The sequence below is a fragment of the Gossypium hirsutum genome, chromosome A08 (genome assembly GCF_007990345.1).
Source record: "Gossypium hirsutum isolate 1008001.06 chromosome A08, Gossypium_hirsutum_v2.1, whole genome shotgun sequence".
In the NCBI taxonomy this organism is placed as follows: Eukaryota; Viridiplantae; Streptophyta; class Magnoliopsida; order Malvales; family Malvaceae; genus Gossypium; species Gossypium hirsutum.
The window spans coordinates 18,231,930-18,244,493 of NC_053431.1; the positions used below are offsets into that span (position 1 = coordinate 18,231,930).

Below are 12,564 nucleotides of genomic sequence, written 5' to 3' on the forward strand. Positions count from 1 at the left end.
ACCGATTAACAATTACCCAAGTGACATCTTTCCTCTTTGGAGATAGGGGTAGTCCTGTTACAAAGTCCATAGTAATTTTTTCCCATTTCCATTCCGGTATCGTAACTGGCTCTAATAGTCTAGAAGGCAACTAGTGTTCAACTTTTACGTGTCGACATATCAAACATTTAGATACGGACTCAGAAATATCTTGTTTCATTCCCGACCACTAATACATATTTTTCAAATCATTATACATTTTATTACTATCAGGATGAATAGACATGTTACCACTGTAAGCTTCATTCAAAATTTTCTGTACTAGTTCTAAACTTTGCGGTACACATACTTTACCTTTGAATAATAAACAACTATCAGTCCCAATCTAAAATTCTACGTCAAGAGTCAATTCACTTTGTACCTGTTTTGCTTGCAACTAATTATCATTTTTCTAAGCTTCAGAGATCTGTCACAAATACGTTGGTCTAGCTTTTAACTCAGCTAAGATTGAACCATCATCAGACAACGATAATCGGGTATTCATTGCTCGCAAAGTACACAGAGATTTTATGCTTAAAGCATCCGCCACTACGTTGGCTTTTCTCGGATGGTAGTCAATAACAAGACCATAATCTTTCAATAACTCAAGCCATCTGTGCTGTCTCAAATTTAAATCTTTATGTGACATCAAGTATTTCAGATTTTTATGATTAGTAAATATGTGATATTTTTCACCAAACAAGTAATGCCGTCGGATTTTCAATGCAAACACTATGGCTGCCAATTCAAGATCATGTTTCATGTGGTTTTAGCTGTCATGAAGCATAGGCTACTACCTTACCGTCTTGCATCAAAACACGACCTATACCTTTCAATGACGCATCACTATAAACAGTAAATTCCTTACTGATTCTGGCTGAACTAACACTAGTGCTTCTATCAATAAAGCTTTTAATCTAACAAAACTCTGCTGGCATTTATCAATCCACTTGAACTTTACATCTCTTTGTAGCAAACGAGTCATCAGGGAAGCTATCATTGAAAAACTTTTTACAAATTTTCGATAATAACTTCCATTCTTGGTCTGAAGGGTCCTTGCTCGGCATTTTGGTTCTAGCAATGGTAGGTTTGTTTGGGAAGTAGCCTGCATATGCATATTGCCCAAAATTCACTGCTGCGTGGTGTCCCGATGCTACCTAGATTATAGTTGTGATAATATCAATAAGGTCTTGGTGGGTTCGGAGAGTAGGCCACCATGGTTCATTTTTTTTTGTCACCATGACCCACTGTAAGAATTTCTTCCCACCATTCTTGAAGCACTTTATCCGACTCCACAACACTTGAATTTGGATAATAATGGGTGACATAAGCAGAAACCCATTGCTTGAGGGCATCCCATATAAGTAGACCATCATTGGCGAAAGGGTAGTCGTTGATGGTTAGTCTTAGACCATGAGGAGCATTTGGATCTTCCTCAACCATCCCTCTACCATCAACGAAACGATTATGATGAGATAAATAAACATTTGAGAAATATTGTTAGGCACCAGAATTTGCAATTGATTACCTGCTAATTAGATCTGCCGGTAGAGCTTGATGATCAAATCGCCACTCCAAGTCATAGGCAACAGCACAAAGCTCCAACGGGTACTTGCCGGGCGAGAATGAGTTCTCAATCATCCCATCAGCATTGATCAGTGATTCTCGAGCTAGTGCATTGATCTCTATTGTGTATCGGAAGTGAGGATGTAACAGCCTGTATATTGGGTGCATTACGCTGAGTTGCCTATTGGATGCTATAATATAAGGCTCGGTAACACAATGAGTCCTTAACCTGCATATAGATACCAAAAGACTTGCAATTCCGTGAGTAGATAAAGATATCCCATTCAAAGGAAAGAAATATACCTACCAATGACTAACAAGTTGATGATAGCATGCATCATGTGTAAGGACATGTGTTTTCGCAAACCGCTAGAGCCAACGGGCCGTGGAATCCCAAGACGGTACATACACTTGCTTCCACTGTTGTTTTCCATCCATTGGTGGCCGAGTCTTGTCTTGCACCTGTTCCACCGTCATGATACCTCCGATTTCTTGATTGACATTTCATCGGTGATTGCAGACTCTGCCGGGCCATAAATTGAAGGATACCCAGTTTGCTCTTCAATGGCCATTCCTGCAACAAGTGAAGATGTGTTGAAAGAGCAATGTATGTATGCATCACAGAAGACTGTCGTACATATACAATGTTTTGTAGTCATACCGTAACTAGTCGAATGCTATGTGAATTTGTCCCCTGCAACAACAAACAACATATTAGCTCTGCAATCAATATAACTAGTCTATGAAGATATACATGAGTAGTAGAGAGAGTTCTCACTAGCCATGGTATCAGGAGCCTTAAACGGTAGCACATCTTCACTTCCCTCAGTGATAGCCGTGAAAAGTCTAGGAAGGACAGTATTCCAAAGGCGTTGTTCCTTGAGAGGAGGCAAGTTTATTACGTCGCTGAAAAGTGAGTCGACTGCCCCAATGTGTGGAAATGGCTTATTGGGGTCGGCAATTGTGATAGCCCAAAATTGACCCTAGTCGGGAAGTGGTTTCGGGACCGCTAAACCGAGTCACCGAAATGTTTGAATGTGATATTTATTTCTAGAATATGTATATATGCATGTGTTAAAATTTCATGGTTGAATTTTGTAAATTGTAAGTGAAATTTTATTAAATAGGACTTATGTGAGAAAATTTAGAAATGTGCTAGGCTAATGTAAGGTGGCCCATTTATGCATGTTGCAAATAGTTGTACTTGCATGTCAAATACCCCTTTTATTTTAAGTGGTGGCCGGCCATGATGGTCATATATATATAATATGTATTAAATCTTAATTAAATGGCCATTATTTTATGCAAAAGAAAGGAAATAGATTAAAGAAAGAATAAAAAGAAAAGTAATGAAGACAAAGCATCATCTTTGTCTTCTTGGCCGGATTGAAAGAAAGAATTGGGGCAAACATTCGGTCACTTGAAGCTTGAGAAGGGGGGAAATGGGTGAAGAAAACTAAGTGTTCATCTTTGTTTCTTCTAAGCCGAATGTGAAGGAAGGAATAGGGGCAAAGAACTTTCGACCATTTGAATGCTTAATAAGGTTAGTATATTGTGTTAAAGTTGTGAAATTTTAGCTTGATTTAGGTTAATTATCATGGTTCTTACTTAGACCATGCAAAATTTTTAACTTTGATGGATGGATGGAGCATTCGGCTATGGCTATTAAAGAAGGAAATTTGATTACTTCCTTTAAGTTTTGATGAAGAATGTGTTGAGGAAAGAAATTGATCTTGCTAAAAATATAAATTCTAAATGCTCATATATGTAATACCCAAATAAAAATGCTTGATGTCTTGAACAAATATTGTTTCGATGGGTGGAATGAGTAATGTCATGTATAGGTTTCGGCTATGGATTTTCATGTTTAATATTTTTATGTTGGTGTTCAAATTGAAAATGGATGTTAGTTGTGCTATAACACTTGCTTAATGATGAAAGGATCATGAGCTTAGGGCTTGAGAGGCATTCGGCTTTGGAGTAAAAATAATAGAAATGGTGTTTAGTCAATGCAAGTGTCCATACTTGTAGGATGTATTGAGTGTTGCAATCGGCCTTAACATAGACATGTGTGTGTTCGGCCACATAAATGAGCACCTAAGTTGATGTGTATGTTCGGCCAAAGGTAAGCATGTTGATGGCTTTATCTTGACTTAGAAGGTTCGGCTAAAGGGAAAATTAGCTAATATGTCGAATTCGATTCGTGAATTCGTACATATGTGACTCTAATGTCTAATGTGTATATGGACTAAGTACCTTGAGGTTCTCTTTGAGGTTCGAGTGAATTGTATTGAATCATTTGATGTGATTAAAAATGCATATGACCATTGTGTATTTGAGCTAAAAGGTGGCCATATGACCCATCAAAATCCTTGTCATATTCGGCCATAAGCTAGCAAAATGAGACCTTAATGAGTTAAATTTGTTTGATTTAGCTCAAGGAGTTAAAGGAGGTGAATCGAGCAAAGGCAAAGAAAAGGTCATCGAGTAGCCGAGTTGGAACCGTCTTACCCAACACGAGGTAAGTCATTAAGCATGTAGTTGGTATTATTTCAAATGGTCATAATGTTTATGTATTGATGCTGAATGGAATGAATAAATATACATATATATATATATATATATATGCATGTACGTATGTGATGATGAAATTGTTGAATGAAAAGAAAAGAGGTAAGATGTACTGAGTTGTTGATCTCGGTACTAAACGTGCGGGTATAACCATTTATGACCATGAGATTGGCGCTAAGTGCGCGGGATTAAATTGTACAGCACTAAGTGTGCGATTGACTATGTTGCACTAAGTGTGCGAAATGAATATGATGCACTAAGTGTGCGAATTGACCATGCGGCACTAAGTGTGCGAGTTTGACTATGTAGCACTAAGTGTGTGATTTGATTACGTAGCACTAAGTGTGCGAGTTGATTATATAGCACTGAGTGTGCGGACTCAATATGCATTCGTGAATCATTACGGACACTATGTGTGCGACACTATTGAGTCGATCGCGGACAGCGGATCGGGTAAGTGTCTTGAGTACATGGCTAATAGGTGCTATGCTTATACTTGGTGTTGAGCTCGGTAAGTTTGAACCTGTGTGACAAATATACTTGAAGTCACGTACATAAAATTTATCGTAGGATGGGTGAAAGGCCGTTTAGTCGTTTGATTGTAACGAAAATAAATTGATTTATGAAAATGCTTCAATGTCCTATTGATGAGTATACGGAATGTGAATGCATGAATTGATATGAAATTGAATCCATAGGTGGGAGGAACTATGGTATGGTTCGGTATGGATGGAGTAAATTGTCTCGTTCCATTTTGTTTCCTCTTGTGATAATGTTATTGATGGATGGTAGTACATTGCTTATGACTTACTGAGTTATAAACTCACTCGGTGTTTCCTTGTCACCCATTATAGGTTGCTTGGACTCATCTATTTTTGCGGGGTCAGGTCGTCATCGAAGTCATCACACCGGATAGCAAGTTTTGGTACTTTCTTCTTAGTTGGCTTAGAAGAACATTTTGGCATGTATAAGCTATTACGTTGTGTTTGAACTTTGGCATGTAAACTTTAAGCCATGCGAAAATGGCACGAATGTTCGATTGAGTTGGATCAAGGGTAGGCATGAAATGGACCTAGTTACTTTCGTAACAGATGCTGGCAGCAGCAGTGTCATGAGATTGAAAAATCACTAAAAATAGTAGGAGTGGAATTAATTGATGAATAAATTATGTAATCGAAGCTCGATGAGTCTGTTTTCATGAGGAAGTAACGAAAAGATCATATGGGCAGTATATTAAGAGATAATCAGATTTTTGTGGGACAGGGCCAGAACGGTTTCTGGATTCCCTGCTCCGACTTTGGAAATTCATTATAAATTAACCAGAGATAATTAGGGGTCGTACCATATATGTATAGATTCCTCTCTGAGTCTAGTTTTCATAGAAACAAACGGCATCAGTATTGAAGCCCCGTGCAGGGAGATATTCAAGTCGTAATGGGCAAAGGTCAGTGTAGTCGACCCCTGCAACATGGGAGACTTTGACTAATAAACTGTACTAATTGGCCCGACCAAAAATTCTAGAAAAAAATACATAGATGGGCACATGAGTCTAGTTTCTGGGAAAAATTACAAAACTGATTTTCGAGTTACGAAACTCAAGATATGATTTTTAAAACGACTAGTACCCAGATTGGGCAGTGTCTGGAAAATAAATTTTATAAGGGGTTAAAGTCAGTTAACACCTCGTGTTCGACTCCGGTGTCGGTTTCGGGTTCGGGGTGTTACAGCAATTGTGCTCTGAACCGTTGGTATCAAGCAATGCATCAACGAGTATACAGTCTTTGCTGAAAAGGTTAACTGCTCTATCTCTGAGAAGCATTCATCACTCGGCACATAGAAATGACCATTTCTTTTCTCTGAAAATGGATCTGCATCATCACCCTTGTAGTATTAGTTTATACATGGCTACAATGTAACATCAAAAAGTTAATTAGTTAACCTTCTTAGCCTTTCAAGTCCAGCTCTAACTTAGCAGGTTTCCATGAATATAACAAAATAATTTTAAAGTTGAGAACGGATAAATTGACAGAATTTCTTGAAACAAAATGATAATATGGATGCGAATCATTAATTAATTTATATTGAATGATGAAAATTCTTTAAGAAGAAAAAAAAATCAAAGGTGTTATGTATATAAACACGAAAATAGAAAAAAAAATGTAGGAGTGGGACAAAGGCATACAAGTGGAAAAGAAGATATTAAGGCGAAGTTTTCATTATATGATAATCGAATGTCAAATTTGTTAATTTATTTTAATTTTATTGAAACCTACCATTGAGCTCTTTTCTATGAAAATATACAATAAATTTATGTTACGCTAGTTCTCCAAATTTCTTGGATTTCATCATTTATATTCTACTATTCAAATATATATAATTTTTTCAATGAATAAGATTTATTAAAAATATATATACTAAGGATAAAAGAAAATATAAATCACACCAACCGATCAAGTATTCTCATTTCTTTCCCGTTAAAATTTTGTCACCCAAACCTATCTCCCTAAGACCTACTACATACGAGTCTATTTTACAACACTAATATCATATAAAGGAAGTTATGGGTACTATTGTTTAGACTTTTTTTTCTTTTCTTTTCTTTTTTAATTCATGCTCCATATTTAGTGTTTGGCACATAAATGTGAAAATATAACCTTTCAAAATTTCACAAATAAATGAAAAAGATTAAAAAAAAGCTAACCATACATGTTCATATAAAATATGAAGCCGAGGAATATAGGTTATGGGTGCTCAAAGAAAATAGTTCCACATTGTGAGCATGAAACCACATAATACGCGTGCAGATATGTGATTTACAAGTTGGTTGGTGGCTTGTACAATTTTACTAGTATTGGTATGTGTATGTTACCTGTTTCACAACGCGATATTCCAGTTCTACAGCGTCGAGGGTAGGGAAAATGTTTACCACCCAGAACAGATCTTTTATGCTTGAGGTTATGATCCGGGTCACCCAAATCATTGTAAACATCGTAATCATATATCCTTTCAAATTTTTTGCATTCTTCCGTGCCATTGCCTCGTAAATACATAAGTTCTTTCTCTCTTAGTTTCTTCAATCCATTTAAAGTCTCCGATAGTAAATATGACTGCTTCACACATAATTAAAGTAGCTTCACATGGTTTAATATCTTATTGTATGACTAAGATAAAAAATTTTAACAACCTGATTGTTATATTTCATGTTTTACTAACATAAATCATATATATCTGAGTAGATTATTTCTTTAATATAAAATACTTTCAATTGTTATGTATTGATAATGATGCTATTATTAATTGATATGATAAATATATCATAACTTTGTGTATATAACAATAAATTCAAGTTAAATTATTAAAATATTTCAGGAAGTCATGAAATGTTTTAGTTTTACACTATAATTAATGAAACCCCAAATGTTACCTTATCATACAACTGCGTTTTTGATCTATGAAAGCATTTTTAATAGTTACAACTATAAATATGCATGGTTAATTACTCAAATAAAACAGATAAACAAGAAATATTTAACAAGATAAAACCAATATAAAAATGGATAAAATCTAGTAATAACACTTGCGGTTCAACTTAATAATAACAAGTTTGTTAGATGTTTATGGCTAAAATCGGGTTGAATTTATACATGATATCAATATTATGTATAACTATTTAAATTCGATTCAATTTGAAATATGGATCTCAAATTTCACTGAAGTTCATTTATATTTTTAAATGATTAATCTAAATTATGTTATATTATTTTTTAAATATAATTTTTATTTAATATTTAGTAATTATGTTATATTATTGACGCTATATTTTTTTCTTTTATTAGATCTAAATATACACAATTTAAAATTATTTTTAATATTTATATTTAATTTTCAGAGAATATATTACATAAATATATAAAATAAAATAAAAATAATATATCATAAACTTGAAAACGAATTAGTTTGGGCTGTGTTCAGGCTTTGAATATTGAGCCTAAATTAGTTATATTTTAAGTAAGTCTAATTTTTTTGTTTAAACTCATTATTCAGTTATAATATTTTTATCCGAACTCTTACAAGTTTCGAACAAACCTTTAATTCTTAATTTGAATTTACAAAATTCCAAATTAGGATCCACTCCATATATATTGTGTAGTGTATTTTTTTCCTTTTTGGGCGAAAGCACTTAACAGGTTTAGGTGTTTGAATTGTTTTATTTTTGAGTTTTTTTTCCCTAAAAGTTACAATTATATTAATTTCAATTAAAACTAATTACAAGTACTAAACTAAATAATTAATTCAATAATTAATGAACTAGCCATAATTTAAATAAATTTAAAGGAGTACTCATACCTTTACATTGGATGAATCTCATATTTTCAAAATATCCCAATCTTACTATTAATCCAAAGCCTTCGTATTTTGAAAAAACAACTTAGCCTTTTGGGGTGTATAGATGAGGTTTAGATGTTTGGTGTTTTTTGTTGGAGCCATGAGCGGTGTTTAAGCGTTAAGGTCGGGGTGTGGGAATTCATCTTAACCATGGAAATTATAGATATATTTAATGTGACAAATAGATTGAATATAGGTTTGATTGTTTGGATATACTCATGGTTTGGTGGTTTTTAAATTTTTTAAGAGGGATTTGATTGCCTCCAATGAGGTGAAAATAGGTCTTATTTTATTTTTAGCTGAGAAAAAAAATAGGGGTTATTATAATATTTGGATATGTGGATATTAGAAAAAATTGTATGAAACTGTGATTCCACGTTATTCTTATCCCTTTTTAATAGGAGAATGACAAGTTAGATTTTTCCTCCCGATTTTCAATATTTTTAGTTGGCTTTGAAATTTTTCAGGAGGAGAAGGAAATCAAGAGGAAAAATCTGATTTTCCTCCTGAGTTTTAATATTTTTAGTTGGATTTAAAATTTTTCAGGAAGAAAAAGAAATCAAGAGAAAAAATCTAATTTGTCATTCTCCTATTAGAAAAGGATAGGAATGACGTGGAATCACAGTTTTATACAATCCATTCTCGTTTGGTTATATATTACTTTATTAATTTTATATAATAATCATGTATTAAACTAGGGATATAATTTTGTCCATCAATCTTGATCAAATTTTATTGGATTCATTTTCTGACTTTGAAATTGAATTCAACATAAAGATGAACTATTAGAGACCATACCACTAAAAAAAAACTCAATTTTATGCTCAACTTCAAGTTCAGATTCAATTCCAAATTTACATAAAAGATTTTAATTTAATTAAAAAGAAATAAATATATATTATAAATAAAAATTTTAATTAAAAATATGAAGCATTCGAATTAAGTATTAAGATATTACAACGTGAATTTGAGTGCATTAAAGCGCATTATTCTCCTATTTAAAGGATGGAGGACTATGAATAATTTTATGTGTCGTATCAAAAAGAATAGATGTTATAAGAATATTAACTAGATTAATGTTAAAAAAATATTGAAATTTTGAATTGGAAAAAGAAAAGGAAGTTTAAGAACATGTTTACTTGAATGGGAAAATATATGGATAAGAAAAAAAATGTAAAAGAGAACTGGAAAAATAAAATAAAATTAAATAAATAAAATTTGAGGGCGGGATAAGAACTAATAATGAGAGGGGGAAATCATTAAAATAGTTAATAAATTTTAAAAATTAATAATTAATTCGATAATTTTAATATATTAAAACTATAATTAATTTTATTGTACACACATAAATTAAAATAAACGTTGATATCAATTTTCAAAATTTTTTTTATTTTTGAAATTTATTTTTAATATATTTACATAAAGGATAATATAAATTTTTTGTCTATTAACTTGGCAATTAGGTCCACATTGGTACTTGTACTTTTCTTTAGGTCCACTTTGATCCTTAAACTTGACAACTAGATCTATTTTGGCCCCTAAACTTGGATTATATCAAGATTTGATGATGTGATCAGCGTTACTAGAACCAGATCGAAGCAGATGGATTAAGAACCGATCGATATGACGGTTCAAACGAAGGGGTTGAACCTACTAAATCAAAAACTGGTTGAAATTGGTAAAAATAGAAAACTGGGATGAAAAAAGATAGTTGAACTGATATAATAATTTTTTTATTTTAAATTATTTTAATATTTTTATGAATTTTAAATTATTTATTTAATTATTGTTGGTCTAACGGTCAAACCGATCTAACTAGTTGAAAAATGAATCAGTGATCTAACTTATTCAACAATCAGTTCAGTTATTAAAACGTTGAATGTAACACGTTAAGACTATGCCACATCATCACTTGAAAATTAAAAAAATATATGAATTTTGAAGTAATGATGTGGTACGATCTTTAACTTTTATATTTTTTCAAGTTCAATGTGTCGAAACCATTTTTTTTGAAAAACGGGATTGACTTTGATTTTGAAAATGAAAACGAAAATTGGAGTCGCCACCAATCCTTTTTGATGAGGTGTGATCGAGTCACCTCATAAAGTGGTTGGTTTTAATAAATGATTTTGATATATTAAAACAATGCTTTTGGTCTATGAAATTCAGAAAGACAGGTTCCGGAGTCGGTTACACACGAGGAAGGATTAGTACCCTCGTAACGCCCAAAATTGGTACCTAGTTGATTAGTTAATGTCTTAATGTCGAAAATTGAAAACCCAAAAAGAATTTAAAAATATGATCCCTCTTTGTACTAATATTAATTTTACGAAAAATTTGCTTGGACACGTCACTTTGAACCTTTGAGAATAAGCTTATCTTTATTATTTTTTATTTTTGAAATCTCACGTGTTTTAATTTAGAAGAATATTCGGTTATTTAGATCCAATGAGAAAAATCGAAACCCCGTAAGTTAGGGCACGACTTTTTTGAGTTTCTAAATACAAAATATTGGCTTTATTTTTATTTAAAATTCATGTATTTTAAAATTTAAAAGAATATTTGGCTATTTAGGTTCGACGAGAAAAATTGAAAACCTGTAAGTTAGGGTACGATTCTATCGTATTACCAAAATTCGAAACATTTCCTTATTTTTGAAAATTTTATTTTGAATAATAATAGGTGTAATATTTAAATGATGTGTATTTATCTTATTTAAAGTATAGCATAAAGACAACTAATTATCTAAACGTAATGCATGATGTAGTGATGACGAATGAATATAAAATGACCATATAGACGGAATATTGAAATATTAAAATATAAATGAAGAAGAGTATATTTTAATGATAATGCCACAGTCCAAATAAATAGATAAAATAATATAAAATAAAATAAACAAGAAAAGCATGATTAAAAAGACACGACTTAAAAAAAAGTAATAAAAGAATAATAAAATAACATATAAAGGAGATAAAATAAAAAAATAAAAAAAAATGAGATGACAATATAACAATATGTACCAATATAAACAATATAGATTTTAAAATGAAAGTTAAACAATAATAAATAAATAAATAAAATTAAAATAAAATAAGTTTATGAAAAAGGCTAAAACTAAATAAAGGATTAAATCGGAACTAAAACGAAATCGTGAGTCTAAATCATAATAAATAAATAAATAACAAAAAAATGAAAATAAGCAAATAAGTAAAGAATAAAGAAATATTAAATAAAACAATTTTTTTTAAAAAAAGATGATAATAATAATAATAATAATAATAATAGACTAGATAAAAAAATTTTAATAGGATTTAGGGGATAGATTTTTAAAATAACAAAAGGTAGGACTAAAATAAAACGCATGCCAAGAAGAAGGGGCTAAAAGGAAAATTACTCCTAAAATTCTGAACGCGCCTTTCCCTTTTGACCAATCGAGGGACCAAATTGCGCAAAAAATAAGATAAAAGGGTCAAATTAAAAACAAAAAAGTAACAGGATGAAATTGAATAGTAACAAAAATGAGGAAGGATTAAAGCAGCAAATAGTCCAATTTTCTTGAAAGCACGCAGATCCTAAGCTTTAGGTCGGGTCGAAATTAGGTCATAAGCAAAACGATGTCGTTTGGAGGGGCTATATAAGTAAAAAAGTTTAAAAAAATCATTTTTCCTTGTTTCTCCAAAAAAAAAAACAATCCAAACCTCTCTCAAATTCTCTCCTTCCCCTTCGAGTTTGGCCATTGCTCCAGCGTCGGACCACCGTGGCGGCCGCCGGTCACCGATGACGGTGCTGCTGCCCATGGTGGCAGGAAAAATAAAAAAAAGCCATTTTTTTGAGCTTTCGACTTCCCGAGCCTATTAATCGTCGATTTTCATCGGAATCAACGGACCTTAACAGCCTACGGCGGCGCAAATGCAAAAAAATGTAAGATTTGATTCCTTTCTTTTTTTATTTTCCTTAAAAACTAGTAGAAAATCAGTAGAAAAGAAAAAAATAAGTAAATATAAAAACAAAAGAACTACC

At 32.1% G+C, this 12,564-nt stretch overlaps 1 pseudogene; it reads right to left on the reverse strand.

The window, feature by feature from the left end:
- Window positions 1-959: 959 nt before the first annotated feature.
- Window positions 960-12,341, reverse strand: LOC107926390 (linoleate 13S-lipoxygenase 2-1, chloroplastic-like; annotated as a pseudogene).
- Between the last annotated feature and the right edge of the window lie 223 nt (window positions 12,342-12,564).